Consider the following 15,693-nt stretch of genomic DNA (forward strand, 5'->3'; position numbering starts at 1 on the left):
GCATCCTCCTTTTAGGGTTTGTTTTTTCACTTGGTGCATTAAAACCTTGTAAAATAACTATGGATTCTTTCTATTTTAAATTGTTACACTGAAGCTTTCCTGTAGGTTGGAAACTCTTTTAAGGTTGTTTTGGTTTAGTAGAAAAAGCGATGTATCTTATGTTTTATGGCCTTTAATACATAATAACATGGTAATAATTCATACAGTCACATTCATTTGGCCCTTCCTTTCTTGCTAAATGTCCCTACCTTTCTCTCTTGTCCTCTTGTCCCTACCTTTCTCTCATTTCCAACGTGTACCTCTTCTCCTCTTTCAAATTATGCTTTATCCTTAAAGCTTTCCTAAATCCCGTGGCAGGATGTAGGTAATAACTCTATCCTATGTACAGCATTATAGCTCTTGGCATATCTCGAGCAGCATATCACCACAAAAAGAAAAGATGGAGAGACTGTCTTTCCTACTTAACTTCAAGTATTTCCATTTATCTGTCATTTTCTGACAATGTCTGGGTATTTGGTAGTTCTCACTTGTGGATGAAAACCATTTAGAGGTTATATTTAGAGGGACACAGCCTAGGCCTCCCTCGATGGTTTCCTCTAATATAACAACCAGACTTATTCATGTCTAGAGTTTTTTTTTTTTCATAATAGTGTTACTTCTTATAAGAATGTGAGCTTTTAATTGATAATTCAAAATACAGAAAAATACTTTTTATCCATCAGATTTTATTATTTTTTAATTTTTATCATTTTTTAAATTTTAAATTTTATTTATTTATATATTTATTTTTTGGCACCAAAAAGCTTTACTGTTCCATTTGGTCCAGGGCTTGTGAGAGGGCTCCAAGGTGGTTAAAATGCTACTTAGTGGCTGCAGGGAGAAGCTCAGGCACAAGCCCTGGCACCAGGGGGAAGCCAGAGGGTCCTTGAAAGGCTGCTGGGCTTCAGAGGCTCCTAGTCAGGCTTGAGAGTGAGCCTTTCGAGGAGATCCTTGCCCAGTCTAGCCAGCCTACAGAGATTAGTCAGGTGGTCCCCCATCTTCTTGATGAGCTTCACCTGCTCCTCTAGGAAGTGGTTCGCCAGAAAGTCACAGAGATGGGTGTGTGTGCAGGCTGAACCCAAGGCATACAGGTCCCAAAGGGCCTGGTTCAGGTTCTCCAGAACCAGGGAAGCTTCCACGGCATCCATGGTTTTATGCCACTCATCATGGGATGGCTTCTGCACGTCCTGGAAGAGGGTGTCGAGGCTGAGCTGGTTTAACATCTTCAAGAGCAGATATGCTTCTCCTCGGCCAACTGAAAGAAAAAAGGGCCCACACCCTCCAGAACCACATCCTCCCGGTGGAAATAGAAGCCCAGAGAGAGGTAGGTGTAGGAGGCCCACAGATGCACATGGACCAGGCAGTTGATGGCAGCCTCCCCCTTGGTGGAATAATTCTTTTTTTTTTTTTTAAGATTTCATTTATTTATTTGAGAGAGGGAGAGAGCACAAGCAGGGGGAGTGGCTGAAGAAGATGGAGAAGCAGGCTCCCCACTGAGTAGGGAGCCTGACACCGGACTTGATCCCAGGACCCCAAGATCATGACCTGAGCCGAAGGCAGACGCTTAACTAACTGAGCCGCCCAAGTGCCCCTTGGTGGAATAATTCTGACAAATCTGGGAGTTCATGGTTAATCGTAATAAGGAGCTAAGCTCAAAATAGGGTGTTGGCTGGTTCTGGAGGCAGAGGGTGGCCAAGAAGATGTCTCTGAAGGTTGTGACTGGAAAAAGGTTGGAGGGTGGTCTCAGGCTGGTAGAAGGGGCGTCCCTGGGTCTATTCAAACACTGTTGAAGCTAGAGACAGATCCACAGGACAGCTGAGTGCCCTGCCTTTATGCACTGGATTTTAAAAGTGATACTGTCTGTTGAGAAAGAATAAATACTTCAATGTTTCATTTGATTTACACTTTCAAAAATCATTTTTTATTTCTCTTAAATATGATACAATATTTTGTTGACTTAAAAAGTACATTAAGCTGATTGTTTCTGTTTTGCAACTTAGTCAATGTACCTAATACACTAAGAAAAAAAGGTAGAATTTAATTAATTACCATCAGTAGCCTATTTCTGAATTTCAATTGGCTGACAGCTCTTTAACGAACTGATTCACTTTTTACCATTTTGCAGAGGTACAGGCAAAACTAACAATCACAAACATTGCCAAGTCCTAAGAATTCACCAGGGACTCCTATTTTTGAAGAATGTTATCTAAATCTTTATCTGGGGACATCACTAAATGTTGCCCTAGCTAGCTGAATAGCTTGTCAAATATAATAAATAATATTCGATTTATTTTTATTAAAAAATCATGGTTCATTTTTCAAAAATGAAAAACTATCTTGATATTAATGCATTGCTAAGCATAGGACAGGGTGATTCCAAATTAGCATAAAGGCACTTCGCTCAGTATGTCGCCAACATGAAAAAACTGGGGCCATTCACATTAGAGGAAAGGAGAAGCACAGTTGAAAACAGGCAAGTTCTTTGTTAACTTCTGTAATATTTAAAATCAACCAATGTTTTGATACATTGAAAAACTTCTGAAGTGCAAGTCAGAAAAAATGACAAATTTTTCCAGAGAAAAACTAAATTGTATTTCAGATTTAATACTTTGTGCATTCCCATGGTCTGACTTTATATCCTGTGAACCTAACAATTCATTTTACTTATAATTAAGTTCAACTAAGTACAGAGACTTCTCTAGGGAGAAAACAGGTGTGTTGGGAACAACTTTGAAAATTTAATTTTTATGTAAGAGGTATACTTTTTGTTCTTTGTATTTTTCCTTTCGTTAGAAATATTCTATCTACAAGTATGGAAAAGGCACCCTGACAAAGAGTACTCAATTGATTTTGCTTGGTGATTGTCTTGACATATTTGTTCATAACTTCCATTCCCATTAAATAATACAGATAAGATTTTAAAAATTAAAGAAAATACTGCACTACTTACAACATTTATTTATTCAGTAGAGATGTGTGAGAAAATAAAAATCTAGTGCATAACAAACATCCAAGGCCTTTGGGCTAGGTCGAGATTCACAAATAACTTACCGTGCCGGCCTCCATCTTACTGTCTTTCTTCGCAGAAGTTACCTCTTGGAAAGAAAAGCTTCTGTGTATATAGAAACTGCCAGAGTTAATTCTTAAAATTGTGAAAACAAAATCATTCAATGAAATCAATTCCATAAATTCCAAAAATGGTTCTAAGTGGAAGAAGATGGAGAAAATCTTTAACTTTGAAGGGACTATTTCAGATGAGATTGGGTGCGTTCAGGGTGGTATGACCGTAGACTGAAGGGACTATTTCAAAACCTTTTTTTTTTGTTTTTTTCAATGAAAAACCTATCTGTGCCTTTTTCCAGACTGAAAAGTTTTATTTTTTCATTTTGTGGGGGCAGATATGATCAATAAAAAACAAACAAACAAAAAACCCCAAAACCCAGGAGTCATGGAAAGAAATCTTGAAGAAGTATGTTTTTAAAATGAGACCCAAACAACACAGGTTTACTCTGTGCCAAATAAACTGAGCTCTAACTACCTTTCCAAACATCCCCTTCCCAGCGTTGTCCTGGATTATGGATGACGACAAGATGAATTTGCATGTGATTTGGCAGGCAGAAGTGAGGGAGCAGTGATAGTGTTTTATGTCTTGGAGTTTGGTCTGGGGCACTGAACACGTGGAAATGTTGACTTACTTTGTTGGCAAGGGTCAACATGCAGGCCTGCAGCTCCTTTCTCTCCTGCTGGATTTTCTTCCATGGGTTCTCTGAATCCTGAGCCGGGCGCATGAACAGATCTATGCTCAAGAGAGTCAGCTTTTCCTGCAGGGCAATCCTAGCATTGAAGCTGATAGCAGAGGCTAGAGAAAGATGCAAGTTCCAGCTCATCCTCGTGGTTCTGGTTTCTCATCGTTTTCCTCCATATTCAGCTTTTCTTTCTGACCTCTAGACCAAGAGAGTCATGCCTCTTCAGGCTCATCCTCAGACTCGGAGACAATAGCTTTGCACAGACTTCTTCACCACGTTCATTCCTGCTTAGAGTTGAATTCCTTTAAGTTCTTTATTCAGTATTATTTGTAGTCGTTCTTATCGACAGCGCCCCTGATCTGATTGAGCCTTCAGTGACACACACAGAGTTTTGCAAACAGTGGATTACCAAGTGTCTGGAGATGAGGGAGAATTTGAGATGATGATGACAGAAATTGAGACAGAAGAGTTAAATATAACACAGGTCATCAAACACCTTTTATTTTATGATGGATCTGTATACATTTTATAGAATGAATCTCTTAGAAGGAAAGATGGACTATAGAATAGAGATCGAGTATGTGGATGTTTTCACTAGTTCTTCTTTAAGAACAAGTTTCCAATTGTTACTTATTAAGAGAATCTAATTTTTAGCCTGACTTGTGACATTAGGGGAAAAAATTGTATTTCTCAGCCACCTTAGAGTTAAAGATAGCTAATTTATGGCCAATAGACTCTAAGCAGAGATGTGTGTGCAATTTTTAGCATGTATGCTTAGAATCAGAAACATATCATTTTACTTTTTAGCTCTTCCTTTTTCCTGCTGGTTAGCATGTAGAAGACATGGCTGGAGTTTGAGCTGTTGTCTTCAACCATAAAGTGAAACCTGTATGCTTAGACCAGTGGAACAGCAGTATTGAAAGAGTCCATTTTTATGAAGCCTCCTGGTCAGTCCTGGAGTTCTTATATTCAAACTCGACACAGTAGAGAAATACATATCGACTTTATTTTATTCATTGTTGTTTTGAGTTTTGGGTCTCTCACTTAATCATATACGATTAATAGGGGCATTTTAAGTAAAATTATGCATTTAAAGTATACAACCTGATGTTTTGATAGACATATATAGTGAAATGATTACTGTAATCAAGCTAATTAATATATCCATCTCTTCTCACAGTTAACTTTTTTTTGGTGAAAGCTTCTGAAATCTAAGCAAACTTCTAGTATACATTACAGCGATATTAACAATAGTCATCATGCTGTACATTAGCCCTCTAGAACTTATTCATCCTACACAACTGCAATTTTGTACCCTTTGACCAACATCTTTCATCTCTCCCACCTTTCTACTCTCTGCTTCTGAGAATCAATTTTTTTTTTTTTTTAGATTTTGGATATAAGTGACATTATGCAGTATTTTTCTTTTTGCATTATTTCACTTAGCATAAAGTCCTCCAGTTTCATCCCTGTTGTTGCATATGGCAGGATCTCCTTTTTTAAGGCTGACTAATATTGCATTGTATGTATGTATCACAGTTTTTGTTTTTGTTTTTTAAATCCATTCATCCATCAACAGACACTTAGGTCACTTCTGTATCTTGGCTGTTGTGAATAGTGCTGCAGTGGACATGGGAGTGCAGATATCTCTTTGAGGTACTAATTTCATTTCCTTTGGATGTATACCCAGAAGAGGGATTGCTGGATTATACAGTATTTCTAATAGGGTTTTTTCTTAAGTAGAAGGAGAAAACAATGATTTCCATTACAACCCTGAAAAGAAGAAAGGAAGTCAGAAGTAGGTAAGTTTGTAGGTAAGACCAAGGACTTGGGAGAGTGCATATCTATTTTCCCGGTGATGTAGAAAATGATAATTAGTGACAAATTTTGTCAGAGAGGCAACAAGGTGGAAATAAAATTGGTGGGAATTTATTTTAGACAGACCTAGGTTTAAATCCTTTTCTGGTATAAAGTAGGAAATGCTAAATGGATTTAAGATAACAGTGTCTGTGCTACGACTGACCTAAGTTTGTAATAAGTACTGAATTGATTCTTAGAGTTCCTGGTACATAATAAACTCTCAATAAGTATTAGCATCATTGATATGTGGCCAACAGATCTTTGTTAACAAATTATTACAGTGATAACATGATATCACGCAATTCTCACTGAGAATTAAGTTGGAGAAGTTTAGAATGCTGAGGCAATTCCCCCTAAAAATCCCTTTCACAGACATTTTTTTAAACTTTTTTTTCTTTCTTAAATGTATATCGAATCAATCAGAGTTCGGGTAACAGAAAGTACTTTAGCATTCCGAACAGAAAAATATTAAGATTAAGTGATTTTAAAATCACTGGATGCCTAAAGAAATGAAAGTCAGGAAGTCACCACTCTTTTTGATTTCAAGAATATACACTACTACAGATGCAACCCAGAGGTTAGGAACTGACTGCTTTCTTGACCACTTGATGTCATTGCTTCCCCATACCCATGAATCTGGTAAGATGGAGAAAAACATGGACTCCAGCTACTTCCTAGCCCAGTTGTCCAACTGTAAAATCCCAGGGTAGTCCCTACTTCCTTGACACCTTCCAAATGTGGTATGATTAATCTCATTGAAAGAACATAAACTGTATTGAGAAACCTAGCCATAAGGGAGTTTAGGAAAAATAGCTCTAGATTTCCAATTCCTGTCACTCTTAGGGATAGGGGGAATAGAAGAGTATAGAAATGAATGCCAAATGGAAATTGACAGTATCTAACATGTGAAACATCCCTATGCAGCCATTAGAATGGCTAAATTAAGAAGATTAACAGAAGTTTTAGAGAGGATATGAAGCAAGTGGAATTTTTATACGTTGTTGGTGGAATATTAAATGGCACAAACAATGTGGAAAAAAGTTTGGCAGTATTGTATAAAGCTAATGACACACTTACCATGCAGCCTAATCATTCCACTCCTACATATTTACCCAAGAGAAATAAAATGTGTTTCCATACAAAGACTTGCAAACTAGTTATAGTAGATTTATGATAGTAGCTCCAAACTGGAAAACAGCCTGGGTGTTTCTCAGTAACAGAATCCATAAGTACATTATAGAATATTCATACACTGGAATACTAATCAATAAAAATGAGGAATGCATTGCTATAACAAGCAATAACATGTCTGGATCTCAGAAATCACAAATGAAAATAATCACAAGTGAAATAAACCAAACACAGAATTATATACTGCATGATTCCCTTTATATGAAATTTTAGGAAAGATCAATCCAATCCATAGTTTAGAAAATATTTCAGCGATTACCTGTATCTGAGGGTATGGAGGAGATTGATTGGAAATAAACACAAGGGAAAGTTTTTGGATGATGGAAGTATTCTATATCATGATTATCATGGTGATTACATGTGCATATACATGTGCCAATGCTCATCAAACTATTTAAAATGATTTCATTTTATCTTATATATGGATATCTCATTAATGTTAAGTCAGAAACTCTAAGGGATCTGAGGTTTTACCTAACTTCATCTGAACTGTCTTAATCAGTTTGGGCTGCTGTAACAAATTACCATAGACTGTATGGATTAAACAACAGAAATTTATTTTTCACAGTTCTAGAGGCTAGGAAATCCAAGATCAAGATGTTGACAGACCTGGTGTCTGGTGAGGGCTCCCTTCCAGGTTTGCAGATACCGCCTTTTGATTGTGTCTTCACATGGTGGCGATCAGAGAGAGAGAGAGCTCTCATGTTTCTTCTTTACAAGAGCACTAATCCTATTCATGAGGGTTCCATGAGGGTGGAGCCCTCTTGGCCTAATTATCTCCCAAAGGTCCTACTTCCCAATATTTATGGTAAATATAATTTTTTTGATGGGGGAGGGAACACACACATTCAGCCAGTACCAATACATGTAAAATCACAAGACACCTAGGTTAGAGACAAAGACTGTTTATTAGTTACAGCAAAAGAATCAGCTAGATGCTAACTTCATAGCACCAGTTCCCTGAGTTCCAATCCCACAGGGTGATATGCTGGAAGTTGAATGGTACCTGTACCTGCAGAATAAATAACAGGGGATAAATCCTCGAAATAGAAAATTCTGATTATATATACAACTGCTGGTGAACTGCTCATCTACTTCTGGAGATAGAGACTTTATTTTTACTCTAAAATATAAGTAAATCTCCTCCAGAGAGGTTTTTATCCCTCTGGAACATCTCAAGGGAGGGAGGTATCTCTAAACTTTCCTCTCCCGTGATGTCACCTTGTATAAAAACATTCTTAAACGGACTGTAAATGCCTTTGCTCAGAAGATCTAGATCATGCAGAAATGTGAGGTATTTATAGATAATTATTTCCCAACATAAAGTTTATTTTAAAAATTGGCCAAAATGATTGACCTGAAACATGTTCTGTTAGTTCAAGAAAATATTTCAAAGAATATGTGCAATTTAAATATACCAAGTTGATTTCAAGTCAATTGTTTGTGCTTCATATTCAGGAAATTCATATTGCCTAATTACATTTCCAAATGTTTCAAAATGAAGTTTAGATCATTAGAACTTTGGGAATTCTTTAGATCAGTCGCGAATTTCATAAGAAATTCTTTTCCAATTTATATTACAATTGTTTACAGAATTTAAAAAAGTCATCATGTATTTAATGTAGAATTTCTCCTTTCTTTTGTGTTTATTGCCTCTTGTGGATAAAAGTTATAAATTATACAGGAGCATTATTAAGCACATGAAAATATTGCAATATTCTTTGCTATGCAAAAATTTTTGCATAGCTAATTTTATACACTTTGTATTCATCCAACAGTCCTTGTTTAACTGACCACACAGCTTGTATCTAGGTTGATGCCTGGTTCTTGGGACATTGTCCCTGGAGAGGAACTAGGTAGTCCAGTTACTGGGAGCTCTTTAATTTGCAGGAACTGTTCTCATGGTAGCCCAAAGCAGCATAGCTTGGATTAAAAAATAACGTGTGTGGAGAATCAGGATTCTTTTCAAGTGAGTCAAGGTTCGGAGTTGAGAAGAAAAATTACAAATGTCAAGTTTATGGATAAAGAAAGAATGAAAACTTGGAAATAAGTTAACAACTTCATGACAACATATGTAAGAGTTAGTGGAAGAAATAAGTTAACAACTTCATGACAACATATGTAAGAGTTAGTGGAAGTAAGTTTTGATTACTGGTTAAGGCAAAATGAGAGTAAGGGTGTTTAGTTCAAGAGTTATTTGGGATAATATTGTGTGCCTGATGGTCCCCTAAGAATGCAGTGTCCTGGCTTAGGAGGCAGGTAGAGCAGCTTGGTGGAGTCCCAAAGAATGGACTAGAAGTCTAGAGCACAGTGCCAATGGGGGAAGCGATATAGGAGGGTTGTGTTGATTGCTCTGTCTGTCCTTTGGACTTCTGAGGCTGAATTCAGCATGGGGATAGTAACAAATTTTTATCTAAAACATCTGAATGAGAGATTCGGAAATGTATGAGAAGAAATCAAGATCGTGAGGATTGCTGGAATTCTAGTAGGCACATTTCTACTTACAAAAAGAAACCAGGAGACTCTGGGGGGTTGTGGGGAGAAGGTAATGAAATCATGGATAAAATGTAAACTTGAACAATATCATAGCTATTTATTTGACATTTTTCTGACCATAATGGTTGGGAGTTCTGGATAATAATAATAATGATATGAACACAATATTTTCCTAGTATTTACCATATCTTGGGTAATTATCAAATGATTTTATACCTATCGACTCACCTAATTATTACAAAACCTCATCATATAAGCTCTGTTATTATCCTTGATTTATAAATCACTAAACTATGGCACAGAGAGATTGAGTAACATGCTCATAGCCACAGAAAGAGCTAGTAACTAAAATAATCAGTATATGTTCTGATGTGTAAACTCATTGAAAGAATTACCTGCCCATAGGAATCTTTAGCTGTTAAAAAAAAATCCCAGCCCAGTTTATGTATACAATGTATAACGTTCTTATTTTATTTTATTTTATTTTATTTTATTTTATTTTATTTTATTATTTTTTAAAGATTTTATTTATGTATTTATTCCAGAGAGAGGGAGCATGTGCACAAGCGAGTGCAGGCAGAGTGAGGGGCAGAGGAAGAGGAAGAGACAGAGAATCTCAAGCAGACCCTGCTCTGAGTGCAGAACCTGAGGCGGGGTTCGATCTCACGACCCTAAGAACACGACCCTGAGATCATGACCTGAGCCAAAACCAAGAGTCAGAGAACTTAATTCTCCTCTGTTTCTGGTAGTCTTGCTTCCCAAATGGTTTCAGATCAGTTTGTATCTAGATGTGACTGTCAAGGCATTAACCTCAGCCTCTAATTGTCTGACTTATAGTTCTAAGACTCAGACAGAACTGAAAGAGTGCTAGATTTCTTTCCTACCCAGTAACTACTAAAAATTAGGTAGTATTGGGATTTTTTTCTTTTATGCAGTATTAAGCTAGGCAGTTAAGAGCATGGGCTCCAGAACCAGGCCAATTAGTTCATATTGTGGATTTACCACTTATAGATACTTAACTTCTCTATGCCACAATTTCCTCCCTAGTGCTTCAGTATATCTACTTTAAGGGGATGTTGTGTGGATTAAATGAGTTGATATAAATATTGCATTTAGAACAGTACCAGATACATTGTAAGCATGCAATAAATATTCACTATTATCATTATTTTTCTCTCCATATTCTGTGAATGGGCTCACCCCTACTGGAAATGACAAAACTTATGTTTCAAACCTCCTCTTTGAATATTAAGAATATAATATAAATAAGGATTTGAAGAACATCTTTGGAAATTGTAGCTTCTTATTATTCACATGATAGGATTCCATAAGTTTCTCATTTGGCTGGTTTCTTCTGATTTTGAGGCTGCCTAACTCTTGAAATGCACCCAGAAGACCAAAGGATAATATCTATTAGTTGGAAGCACACAGACTAAGTGTGAGCTGAGCAATTCTGTGTGGGCCTCTATGTGGCCTAGTTTTATAATTTCTGTAAAGTATGACTCCCTTACCAGAGATTCATTTAAAAGACCACAAGACCTTGTCTGTTAGTAAACTTACGTATATTATTGATTGTCTCTTCATTAGGTAGCTAGTGGTTTAGTGAACAAATCCTTTATTGGATGAGACATCCTTGGACAAAGTCGTAGTCAGGTGATAGATAGATAGGCTTGCACGAGGGCATCTGTCCACTAAGTAGGCAATGGGAGGGGTCAGATGACAATCAGCACTCTCCTCCTTGCTCTGAAATCAGGGGAAAGATGCAGATTCAATACAAGAGTAAGAGTTCATGTGCTTTTGGCAACTATCAGACCCTATACAGAAGACCTTTCTTTGAAGATTTCAATAGCCAATTATTTATGTTCCCTCTCAAGAAAGACACTTAGATTTACTCAGATACACCAGAATTATTTAGGGGGTGTCGCTAGGAGTATGCATGTAACTTCTTGGAAAAGCCCAGTGCTAAAGAATCAAAGTTAGAAGAACCCATTTTGCAGAGTACTCATTACTCCCAGAACAGGGAGCAAGTTGACCAAATGAACATGACGATAGAAATACTATATTGAGAGGGACGCCTGGGTGGCACAGCGGTTAAGCGTCTGCCTTTGGCTCAGGGTGTGATCCCAGCGATCTGGGATCGAGCCCCACATCAGGCTCCTCCGCTGGGAGCCTGCTTCTTCCTCTCCCACTCCCCCTGCTTGTGCTCCCTGTCTCGCTGGCTGTCTCTATCTCTGTCGAATAAATGAATAAAAAAAATCTTAAAAAAAAAAATACTATACTGAGTGGGGCCTCTGGCTCCACATAAATAATGAAGTCACTCCAGGATTTCCAAATCTGTGCTAGTAGCTTCTCTGCAGGATAGATAGAAATGTTTTTTGTTTGTTTGCTCTTAATACAGGGGCCATTAGGAAAGAAGAGGGAGGGCTTCAGCCTTCTCCTCTGGTGGGTGGAGATTTTACCAAAATACCAAAGAATATGGCCAGGAAGAAAGAACGATAATATACCAGATGATATAACTGAATTAAAGCATTTAAATCTGCAAAGAATATTGAAACAAAGTCAGGATCAGAGATTTATACAGTAAAATTTGCCTCTAAAAGTAGATGAGATGTTAATAAGAGGACTGTGATAGATGAAAGGATAATGTGATGAGAACAAGCGGGCTATTTTTTTTTTCCAAATCAAACCAAGACTGTATCAATTTATGAAATTATCCAGGGAATATATATATAATCAATGAACACTGTCAAACTGGATAACTTACTTTAAAAAAGTGAAGCAGCCCCAAAAACTCATGCCTCCCAAATTTGTTTACTTGATTAGCAAATGAATTGGAAAATTGTTACTGTGTCATTTTTATTGCGTGTTACTTAGATATGGCTAAGTAACTAAGACACAGACAGTAACGGTGTTGGCACTCATCTGGACATCTTCTGCAACCTACCCTCGGCTCTCGTGGACAGACAGGGTTAAGCACTGAGAACACTTGCTCTTTAATGCCCAGTATAGCAAAGTTCTTGGATCACTAATTCCTAATGATTTCACAGTGTAACTGAGCATAAGTAATTGACTAGAGAGATCAGTATTGGCTTTGGGTTTCTCTACTGCTTTCTTTATAACTATTTTTCTCAAAGTACAGTAGAATTATGTGGAGTATCTTACATACAAATTATGCAAATCAGTTGCACATGTGAAAGAAGTACTTAGGGATTTCATTGTATCAAAGTCCCTGAGTCATAATCAGAAGTGACAGATAACTATATTTGTTGTTAGAAATACACTGCTTTGTGGGTTAGCTTTGAGTTGATCTGGCCACTCTATATGTCTGATTGATTTGTCTTTCAAGTTGGTAATCAAATCAGTTAACCTCTAAGTCTCACTTACTAAACATTCCATCAGCCATAAACATGGTTAAAGAATGCCAAGATCTAACATCAGAGATCTACCTTATTGTCATCAAATAAGTTAGAGCCAGTCTTTTGGCCACTTAAAATATTTATACAACTTAGAAATAAGAAATGCTCAATATATTGTTCAGCCTGGAGATGTACTGCCCTCTAGTTAAGTTGCTTAATTCCTGGAAAACACATTTCTGGGAAGATGCAAATAAATATGCTATTTTTTTTTTAACACACCATTACTCTTACACATAATGAATCACAAAATTCTGGCTCAGCAGCCCCTCTCTGTCTTTGTCTAGACCTAACCAAGGTTATGGAGATAGTCTCCCTTCTCATTGCTTTCCTCTGTTTTCTTCTCCTGTCTCCATCTATGTTTTGTGTTCTTCTGATTTACCATTTATCCTTAGCTTAGGAAACTTCTAAATATAAATTTGTTTGCTTTTTAATTTTATTTAATGTGGCTCATATAACAGAAAAAGTTAATAGAAAAAAGTGGACTTGAGACTATTAGCATTGTAGTGTACCTCACTATTATTCATAGGTGGGGTGAAGGAGTGAACATACAGTGAATCTCAAAAGATAAAATGGAAACTATAAAAAGAAAATTTATATTACCTCACTTTACTTGTTATGTACCCCATGTATACTATAAAACTGTTTATTACATTATTATGTTATTATATAAGATGTATTGCTATATAATTGATTATGTTACGGCATTCTTTGGTTAATAAATTTTGTTCACTTTGATTTTACTAAAGTGATTTCAAAGTACATGAACATACAAACTACGTGCTCATTCTGTGGGTGCTTATGACAGAAATGCTGGTATTTACAGTAGATCAATGGAATCTGGTAGAAAAAGAACTCCATGTTATAGTTGCTATGCAAACTAAAAGAAAGATATGGACTAAAACATAAGATAGGCTCAGAGTGAGCTGTAGAAATTACATGATGATTTGCAATATATAAATGGTAGAAAAAGGTATTATCTGGAAATTTGGTAGAATCATGACTTACTATATATTTATTTTATAACTTTTTATAAAAACAAACCTGAAACCAAATCATATACCTATTGGTATATTGAGGTTAGGAAAAGAAAAAAAAAAGTAGTATCTTAAAAAGTGGAGGAAATTTGCCTGAACAGATAAATGTGTTCAAATTCTATTGCCTTAAGGATAATTGAACTCAATTCCAAAAATAAATTGTTTATAATAGGAAAATACTTCAAAGAATTTTATGACTCTGAATTAAGTAGCTATAAATTAAATTGAAAAAAAATATATATCAAGAAGTCCTACTAAGATGTAAATTCAGAATGGTACTCATTTCTTTTAAAAATTTCCAGTAAAGTCAAAGCATTCACTTTAAGTAAAGTGAAGGTATAGACATTCACAAATAGAAGGGATTTCAGCCCTACCTGGAGGACAGAATTATTTCTCAGTGTAGATTGCCTGAAAAAACATTTTAAGAAAAGTTGTCACATAATGATGGACACTTTATTGAGTCTGTGATAATTTTTGTAAATTTTGAAATGTGTTAGTTGGATATGTTCGTGTAATATTTGCACTGTAACAATTAACAAAACCATGAGATGAACAAAAATAATAGACTAAACCAGGTGACATCATGAAAGGTCTGATCTAATTTTTGTCCCACCCAAGACAGTTTATGTGCAAGAGAAGAGGAACTACTGCATAAGAAATCAGGGAAAAATCACACACTTATGGCAGGTATTGATTTTTACAGGTATTACTGACATAATGAAAGTTCTAAACTATAACTGCCAAGATTAATAGTCGGTGAGTTTATCTTGAACCTCAGTTCAGATACCTTGCTTTCTTTCTTCTGCTCAAAGTAGTCTTCCAGTCTGATAGTTACCCAATAACTACTCTGTTTTCCAGCACCATCTCTTCTTGTACATTGGAATTTCCATACTCAACCTCTTATGAAATATACCTAATTTTGATATTCAATCACATTTTTAAAAATGTGTGTGAAATAAATCAATTTTTCAAATCTTTTTAAAGATTTTTTGTCACTTAAAATCGATATATCCTTATATTACTTTTGACTATTAAGAGGAAGTGGTTTTAAGGAGTAAAAATAAGGAGTGGGAGGAAAAACTGGACAGTAAACAAGTTCTCAAGTAGAAAAGTATCAATTTCATCTATAGAATTACCTATACTAATTGAATTAAACAGCACAAGATAACAAAAACCACTACCATCCACGTATACGGAGGGCACACACTTTTTGGCACTTTTAATTCTTCTTTCCAAGCATTTTCTTATCCTTTGTAGCCTCTCTCCACTCCTTTACCCATCTCCTGGGGAGGGGTGAGGTGGCTAACGTAATAGGTAAACTGGGAAAAATGAAGTACACATGTCAGCTTGTGTCAGCCCCCTACCCTTTACTTTTTTATGAGAGCGTTTAACTTCTATATTCCTCTTCCTTTATCAATATGTCAGTATCAGGTGGGCTTTTCAGCCCCCTCCCCTGTGCCCACACCTCCAATAAACAGGCCTGCCTTCTTCCTATCTGGGTTGACACTCATATTACACAGTATCTGTGATGGCTATGTGGTAGGGAGGAGGTGAGCTCCTCACATTTCCTTCAAGAGAGTCTGCTGGGGAGGGCAGAGTTGCCTGATTGCCTCAGTTGCTCCCATTGTGGATCCACCACCATGTTCTGGCCGATAACTGAGAACAGAGATGTCCCAGTTCTAGCTTATCCCAGTCTGACAGCCTATTCCTCAAATAAGCATCTTTTCCTCGGGTTCTCCCATCAGTCCAGCTGAGACTTTTTTAAAGCTGCTGATTCAGGTTGAATTGTTTCTATTGGCTGCCTGCCCTGAAGCTCATGTTACCATCTTTTTGTCTTTAGGGTCCAATCTGCTGTTTAGCTTCCAGTGAAGCTTTCATTTCTGAGACTGATTTTTTTAATCTCTAGAATTT

At 36.6% G+C, this 15,693-nt stretch overlaps 1 pseudogene; it reads right to left on the reverse strand.

Annotated features, from left to right (window-relative positions):
- Positions 1-953: 953 nt before the first annotated feature.
- Positions 954-3,926, reverse strand: LOC123797979 (ferritin light chain pseudogene; annotated as a pseudogene).
- Positions 3,927-15,693: the final 11,767 nt, after the last annotated feature.

This window comes from Ursus americanus, chromosome 9, assembly GCF_024610735.1.
Source record: "Ursus americanus isolate L20-20 chromosome 9, mUrsAme1.1.p, whole genome shotgun sequence".
Classification (NCBI taxonomy): domain Eukaryota; kingdom Metazoa; phylum Chordata; class Mammalia; order Carnivora; family Ursidae; genus Ursus; species Ursus americanus.